This window comes from Propithecus coquereli, unplaced genomic scaffold (assembly GCF_000956105.1).
Source record: "Propithecus coquereli isolate 6110/MARCELLA unplaced genomic scaffold, Pcoq_1.0 Scaffold66, whole genome shotgun sequence".
NCBI lineage: Eukaryota > Metazoa > Chordata > Mammalia > Primates > Indriidae > Propithecus > Propithecus coquereli.
Genome location: NW_012152618.1, coordinates 6,234,862 through 6,242,833, shown reverse-complemented (window position 1 = coordinate 6,242,833; position 7,972 = coordinate 6,234,862).

Below are 7,972 nucleotides of genomic sequence, written 5' to 3'. Positions count from 1 at the left end.
GCCAGTCCCGTGGCTGAATTGGCCCTTGGATCATGGCTGTATCCTGGTCCTATATTCCTTGGTGTCCCTACCTACTCAAGCCTTTGAGGTTTTATCCTGAAGCACAGCCAAGCTCACCCAAGCTATGAAAATATCTTGGAAAATGATGCAACAGGTTGTTAGGCGGATGGTTTATCAATGTTTATAAAATAATATGTTGATTACTGATGAAACACAGATTTACTAAGACTATCTCATGCCAACTTAAATCTCTCTTGATGTTTTTATGGATAAAACGGTGAAATATGCATAAGATGAATTCCTTTTGGTGGAGTCAAAGCTGGTTGAATAATCAGAAGTCATTTCCAGAAAGCACTGGTCGATGGTTCAGGGTCGACACGGAAGAAGTCCCTGGTGAAGATCATGATGCTTAACCCAGGCCCAGGCCTGGTGACAATTGTACCCACAGCCTGGGTAAGAGGCTAACACTTTATATGCCCTGACATAGGTAAGATATTGATACCACGAGATACTGGGGTGTGCTGAGTTTAGGAGGTGAGAATGCACTGTCTTCACCATGGTGATGTCCCCCATGGGTTCAGAAGTAAGATTCGAAAAAGAAAGGAGTTTCGAAGGTCCTTGCACAGTTAAAAAATATGAAATAAAATTAAAATTAAGTGAGGACTGTAGGCAGAAGGCTTTCAAGAACAAGAGAAAGTAACTGAGAACTTAAGTGAGATCTGAGGGCATCGGTAATTTCTTCTTATGATTTTTAAAATACATACTGTGTGTTTCACTCAACGTTTGTCATTAATATGCTCAATATGAAAATATATTAAAATCATCTTGTATAGTACCTGGTCCTGTGAATGAAGGATAAATGCCTAAGTGTGCACACATGCTGTGCTGAGGTTTAAATTCACCCCACCTTCATCTCTGATTTTCATTCCAGAGGCCCCCAGGTTCCCACTGGTGACCTTCCCACCCAGAGCCTTTTGCACTGTGCTTATAGCACTTAGCACAATCCTGCTCAAAAAGCCCCTGCAGGCTGAGCTTTTCTTCCTGGCTTTGCTAGTTAGTGCCGGAGCCCACCAGGCACTCTTGGTTTGTGTTGTGTCAGAGGCAGAGCAGGAAAACATGGTAGTTCTATTTTCAGTTTTTTGAGGAACCTCCATACAGGTTTCCATAATGTCTGTACCGATTTACGTTCCCACCAACAGTGTGCAAGGGTTCCCTTTTCTCCTCATCCTCACCGACACTTGTTAGCTCTTATCTTTTTGATAACAGCCATTCTAACTGACGTGAGGCAATATCTCATTTTGGTTTGGATTTACATTCCCTTGATTATTAGTAAGTTGGGCACCTTTTGTTAGCCATTTGTATGTCTTCTTTGGAGACATGTCTATTCAGTTCCTTTGCCCATTTTTAAATCCAGCAATCCCAATTCTGGGTATGTATCCCAAGGGAATGAAATCAGGATTTCAAAGCAGTATCTACACTCCCATCTTCCTTGCAAAATTATTCATGATAGCCAAGATAGGTATGCAGCCCAAGTGTCTGTTGACAGATGAATGGATAAAGAAATTATGGTGTATTAATATTATTAATTCACCATATTATTTGGCCACAAAAAATGAGGAAATCCTGCCATTTGCCACAACATGAATGAACCTCGAGGGCATTTCAGTAAGAGAAATAAGCCAGACACAGAAAGACACATACCACGTAATCTCACTTATATGTGAAATATAAAAAAGGCAAACTCCCCAGAGCAAGAGTGAAATTGGAATGGTGGTTGCCAGGAGCTAGGATAGTGGAGGTGCAGAGATGTTGGTCAAAGGGTACAAACCTTCAGTTTTAAGATGAATAAATGCTGGGGATCTAATGTACAGCACAGTGGCTATAGTTAGCAATTCTGTATCGTATACTTGAAATTTGTCAAGAGAATAGATCATAGACATTCTCACCACAAAATGGAACAGAAAAGACTATGTGAGGTGATGGACAGGTAAATTAGCTGGTGTGTGGTAATCATTTCACAGCATACACATAAATCAAAACTCCACATTGTACACAGTAAATGTATCTAATTTCTATTTGTCGATTAAGAAATAAAAACATAAGATTTTTTTAAAAGGCAGAGCACAAGGGGCTGCCCAGAACGTACTGTCCCCACACTTCCCGCAATGTCCCTAAACGTGGTGACACCAACGAGGTTTCTTGAGACAGACCCTCCTCAGCTGGGACACAGGGACAGCGGGCAGCTCCCAAGGCCCTGTCTCTCTTCCTCTTTATCAGTCAGTGCGCCACGGAAAGTTCTCGTAGGACTTTTTCTGGTAACACAGGTTATTTTAAGAGGACAAGCCCTTTCCTCTGAACACTCCGAAACACGTTAGGGCAAACAGAACAATCTTTACTCTCCTCACACCTTGGAAAAGCTGTTTGGCCTTTTGGTGATTCATTCCGCCCACCGTGCAGGGGGAGGTTGTGATAATCAGCACCTGCCTCCAGAGAACCCTGGAGGCCTTGCTGGCTGTGAGATGGTCTCTGTCGCCGCAGCCTGTGTGTACCTTGTGCTTCACGAAAGAGCAGATCTGTAAGTATGAGTCACCCTTGTGCGTGCCCTGATAAAAGTACACACAAACCGTGTTTTCCTAGCGTGGCAATTAACTAATTAATTGAGAGCCAGGGTAAACAGTTGAGTCTAAAGTCTAAACTGCATTAATTACTGTTTATAGAGCACTGTGAAAGCCCAGGGAAAAAGGTGCCATGTACGTGTGGGACGTTATTGTTACTGCAGTGGCTGTAGGAGCACCCAGGGAGCTCAGAGTCAGGGGCCCTGGGTTTCCCGCTGTGCCAGCCACTCATTTTGGTATTTTAAAGGAAGTGACTTCATTTCTCTGTTAATCTGATCCACTATACAAAATCATTACGATACTTAAGACTCTTCGAAATAGGAGATAACCAGGAGCCAGAAGTGCATTAGTAAGTCAGCAGTGTGGTAACAATGCCCATGGTATACAGGTAAGGATGGAGTTACACAAATATCACGTGACTCAACAACGTTCAATTCAGGGTTGTCTTTTTTTTTTTTTTTTTTTTTTGAGACAGAGTCTCATTCTGTTGCTGGGCTAGAGTGCCGTGGCGTCAGCCTAGCTCACAGCAACCTCAAACTCCTGGGCTCAAGCCATCCTCCTGCCTCAGCCTCCTGGGTAGTTGGGACCAGGGTTGTCCTTTAAAGTAGTCACTCTGGAAGACTTTGCCCTTCTTCAATTTATTTTTTACTTTTATTCTATTGACATTAAAATTGTACATATTTATGGGGTACCATTTGATGTTTCAATACACATGTATGTTGTATAATGATCAAATCAGAGTACGTAGCATACTCATCACCTCATGCATTTATTATTTCTTTTTGATAAGAACATTCAAAAGCTTTCTTCTAGCTATTTTAAAATATACTATACATTGCCGTTAACCATCGTCATCTTACTATGCAATAGCACACTAGAACTTATTCCTCCTAATTGTAATTTGTAGCATTCTTCAATTTAATGCAATACATATTTATTGAACACCAACTGCACTGGGCACTTAAGAGAATAAAAAGATGAAAAGAAAAACTCATTTGTAGGGAAGCTGCAATCTAGCTGTGGAGCTCAGAAATGAACACAAACAACTAAGACTCTGGAGTAAGTGCTAGAAAGTGCTAGAATCAAAGGCTCAAAAGAGATACTAAGATTACTGAGGAAGGAGGTGAGTAACTAATTTGGCTGGGGTAATCAGGGAAGGTTTTGTGAAAGATTTGTTCTTTGGTAAAAGCTTTGAAGGATGATTGTGTGTGTTTTATTTATTTATTTATTTATTTATTTATTTATTTTGCCAGGGTGGGGGTAATGGGAGGAGATAAGAAGTGCATTCAAGGCAGGGAAAATAGCATGTAGCAAAAAGATACATCCAGGACCTCTGGAAAGTTTTTCTTATTTTTCCTGTCTCCTTTCCTATTCTATTCAAATTTTCCCCACCTTTGAAGTGATGACTGAAATTCCACCACTTCCTTTGGCTGAAGACTGTGTGTTTGTTTATACAGGGTGTAGACAGCAGTAAGGCAAGGCAGAGAGGCTGGAGCCAGGGCTGGAAGTATTAACATGTAGGTGGTTTGGGTGGAAGCTTGCAAGTGTAGGCAGGCAAAAGTTCAAATCTGTATAATTAATTCATCTCCTTTTTTTTTTTATTCAACTGACATGTATTTAGTGTCTGCCATGTTTTCTGTGTCGTGCTAGCTCTTGGAGAGTATAAAGAAAGAATAAATAAATAAATAGTCTTTGCCCTTAAGGAGGTATAGACAAGTAACATAAGCAGACTATTAGAGGTGTTATGAGGTGAGAATGACACGTTCATAGCAGGGACACACTGCCAGGGGATGGGAGGTCCATGAATGTCAGAATAGGCAGGCTATGGCCTTTGAGTGGACAACGGGAATGGCATTGCAGGACAGAGCTGAGTCCTGCAGTCATGTCATAGGTGGTTTTTTCAGCTTGCATGTGTGAACGGTCCTGGCCCATTGCTGTGGATTATGGGGTGAAGATGTGCTGAGACTCCAGCCTGCACATATGGTTTTGGAGCCTGACATTTTAAAAATTCATGTTCAACATTATTAGTAGGAGATGGAAAGAAACTGATTATGTCTTAGTAAAAATTTTTACATAGAAACATATTAGTTTACTAATCTGCACTGACCAAAATAAATCCACAATCTCGAAACAATTGGCAAGACTTTTCTCACTTTGCTAAAAACCTACTCTCAGATTTCCTTTGGTCTGGAGTACTTCTTGGGAGGCACATTGAATCACTGAAGATGCAGGTGATAACATGCATCACTCACTCATTCCCACCTACTGCGCCGTGCCTTGCTCGGTTGCGGGAGTTCGGTGAACTGCTGAACCTCAGCTGATTGCATTTGCCCATTTGCCTCAAAATTCTTGGTAGTCATGGTAGCACAGGAAAAGGCTGCTTTAAAATTTTTCTTCCCTAAGGCTCTGTCAAACTTCAATGACAGAGGATCAACTTATATTCCACCAGCTGTGTAAGAAGCTGTGCATGGAAGCCTAAGTTAACAAGCACCATAATTTAAATTTATCTCAGTGATAGTCGATGCCCTGTTCAGATGTACCTCTAGGAAGCTGCCCAACCTGCTCACCCTTTAATCTGGCCCTGCCTAAAAATAATTCCTGCCTCTGAGGAAAGCAGAAACAAAGATGCTAGGGCTGTCTTCCCCCTATCCCTCCTGCAAGGGAAGTGGAGCACGTTGAACTAGATTAGTTACTGAAACCTCAATGCACGTGGCCGGTCCAGGTCCTCCCCTCAGAGTGAGTTTATAGGGAAGCTGGAGAAAGCCTGAGCATCCTGGTGTCCCCTGGGGAGAGGTGAGGGGACAGGATGGAGGGGGCCAAAATCGTACATACTGCCCATGCTTGGACAGGAAAGCCAGAGTTTTGGCCCCCCTCGCACTCTCAGTTGGATGGAGACTAAAAGCTAATAAGGACCTTAGGTACAAAGACTTCTTTTTTTTGCAGACAAACACACCGAAAACTTAACATATCTAGGTAAGTATTGGGTCTTTTAAAAGAGTCACCGCAAGGAGTTCTCCAGTTAATCCCTAGATGCTGACCTTTTTCCAAACATACTTTAAAATTCCTCGTGTAGAATGGACATTGGAATTGATGTTACCTCTTTTGTCCATCCTTAATGAAGCCAGACTCTGACCCCAGGTTAATGACTTGCAACTGTACTGTGGGTGGTTAACACGGCCAATGCTTATCTAGCCACGGACACCTGAGCCAGACAGCAGCGGGGTTGGGGGGAGGTACAGTGCTGTGGTCAGTGCCAGGATGCGCTATAATCAAAGGTTTAAAAGAATTACTAAGATGGCATAGAAGAAGGTTGGTAATTAATTCTGGCTGGAGTTGTCAGAGAAGTTTATGAAAGAGTTTTGCTTTGACAAATGTTTTGGATGTTGGTAATTTTCTTTTTCTCTTTCTTTCTCTCTTGTCTATCTCTCTCTCTCCCTTCCTTCCTTCTTTCCTTCCTTCCTCCCTTCCTCTTTTGTTCTTTGAGGGAGTAGGTTTTGCAAAGCAAAAATGAGGTTCTTAGGCACACAGGGCTGGGAAAAAACTAGTCAGGAAGAAAATCAAGAAGGATAAGTGGTTTTTTTTTTCCTTTTCTCTCAGTGGTGGGAATAATCTTTCCGAAGAATAGCAGGTGACTGCCTCAGTACTATGATGCAAATCATTCCTGTAGCTCTAGGGCCATGCTCAGGTACCAAAAAAGGCCTAGGAAACTGAGGCTCCATGTGGCCAGGGGGCTGCTCTCGTAGAGCAGGTTAGTTCCAAGCAGAGCCTGCAGCCCCATGAAACCTGTCCCTTGTCCCTCGGAGCCTTATTTCCTTCTGCAGCACCCCCTCTTTCCAGCTCTCCCCTTTGAGATCTTAACCCCAGGTCTAAGATTAGAGGTCAGAGGCTGGACTAAGGAGAGCAAGTTGTTCTTTCTCTTGTTGCAGCAACTTCCAGATTGCTTTTGGTCAGTGCCCTCTCAGTCCAGACACAGTCAGCACCTTCTGCCTAGTTTACCACTTTCGACAGGGGAATTCAGAGATCCATGAGTCTAAGGGGTCTTGGCATTTGTGGGGCTGCCTAGAAGCTGTGTTTGGGGAATATTCAGCCTCGTGGTCCTGGCTTTTGCAAGGAATAACATAGAAAACTCATCTTTCTCTGCTGCATTGCAGCTAAGGCACAGGTGTGAGACCCAGGCTTCACTAGTCAGACCCACTGTGTGAAACTTCTATTTGGACATTAGAGAAAGGACGAACTGTATGGATCCATTTTGCTAGTGCACATGGAAGCAAAGCCATTCGGCTTTTGAAGGTAAGATTATTTGCCAGGCTTGAGCTTTGGGCAGACGTACTGGTAGGATGGCACCTATGATTCCCCTACTGCTCAGTGGGGCAAGGTAACCCAAGGTAAGTTTCTCTCAAGCCCATCCTGCAGCATAATTGTGGACATTGTTCCTGGAAGTTTAGCTCAAGTCAGGTTGTCTGACCCTACCAGCAGTTTTGTGGGATACCCCAAATCCTTTTATTAAACTCCTTTTCTGCTTAATCAATGACAGTATCTGTTACCTGTAACCAAGAACCCTGTCTGATACACACATCCTGATCCAGAATTAGCATAATACCTCAACCTAAGAAACAAAAAGTTGCAGCAACCCCAATAGTATAAATCATTTTAATTCTTTATTGAAGTTTCTCACTAAGTTTCAAAGGAGATTTCATTTACTTTACTCAAGAAAACTAGTAACCTCCTTTCCCTCTCTCTCTATCTCACACAGATGATAATGCCCGTCAAACTCTCTCCGTCCTTTGTCCAATTTCTGCTCCAAACCCTCTCTCCACCCACCTCACATGGAATCGCCACCACACTCCAGTCCCATAGTTAGTACTTCTCCAGGGGTTGGCGTTTCTTCCTCAGGGACCCTGCAGACAAAGACTTGCCTTGGCACCCACCGCCCCAGGAGCACAGTGGAGGCTGGAAGGTCTGAAGTAGATCATCTTGTCCGCTCCCCTCATTTTGAAAAAAAGAAACTGCTGGAGTGCAAAATATATAGTTTGTCCTGGTCACAAAGTGAATAAATTCCATACTTTCCTAAATTTCAAATCCTGCCCTGGTTCACATCATCAGATATCTTTCTCTTTATAAAGGGTTTGCTTTCTTTTTCAAGTATGTGCAAACTATGTTCTATCTATCTTTAGGTTCCTACCACCCAGAACAGTGCCTTGCACACAGCAGGTGCTTGCTAAATGTGTGCTAAATGAATGAAGGAACTGAATACACCTGTGCCAGAGGACTAGGCCCTCTGTGGGATTTCAGGGCTCCCTCTGAGGAATTAACCTGTTGTGCTGGTGTCTGAGTGCTTATAAGGCCTTGGGAAGTTC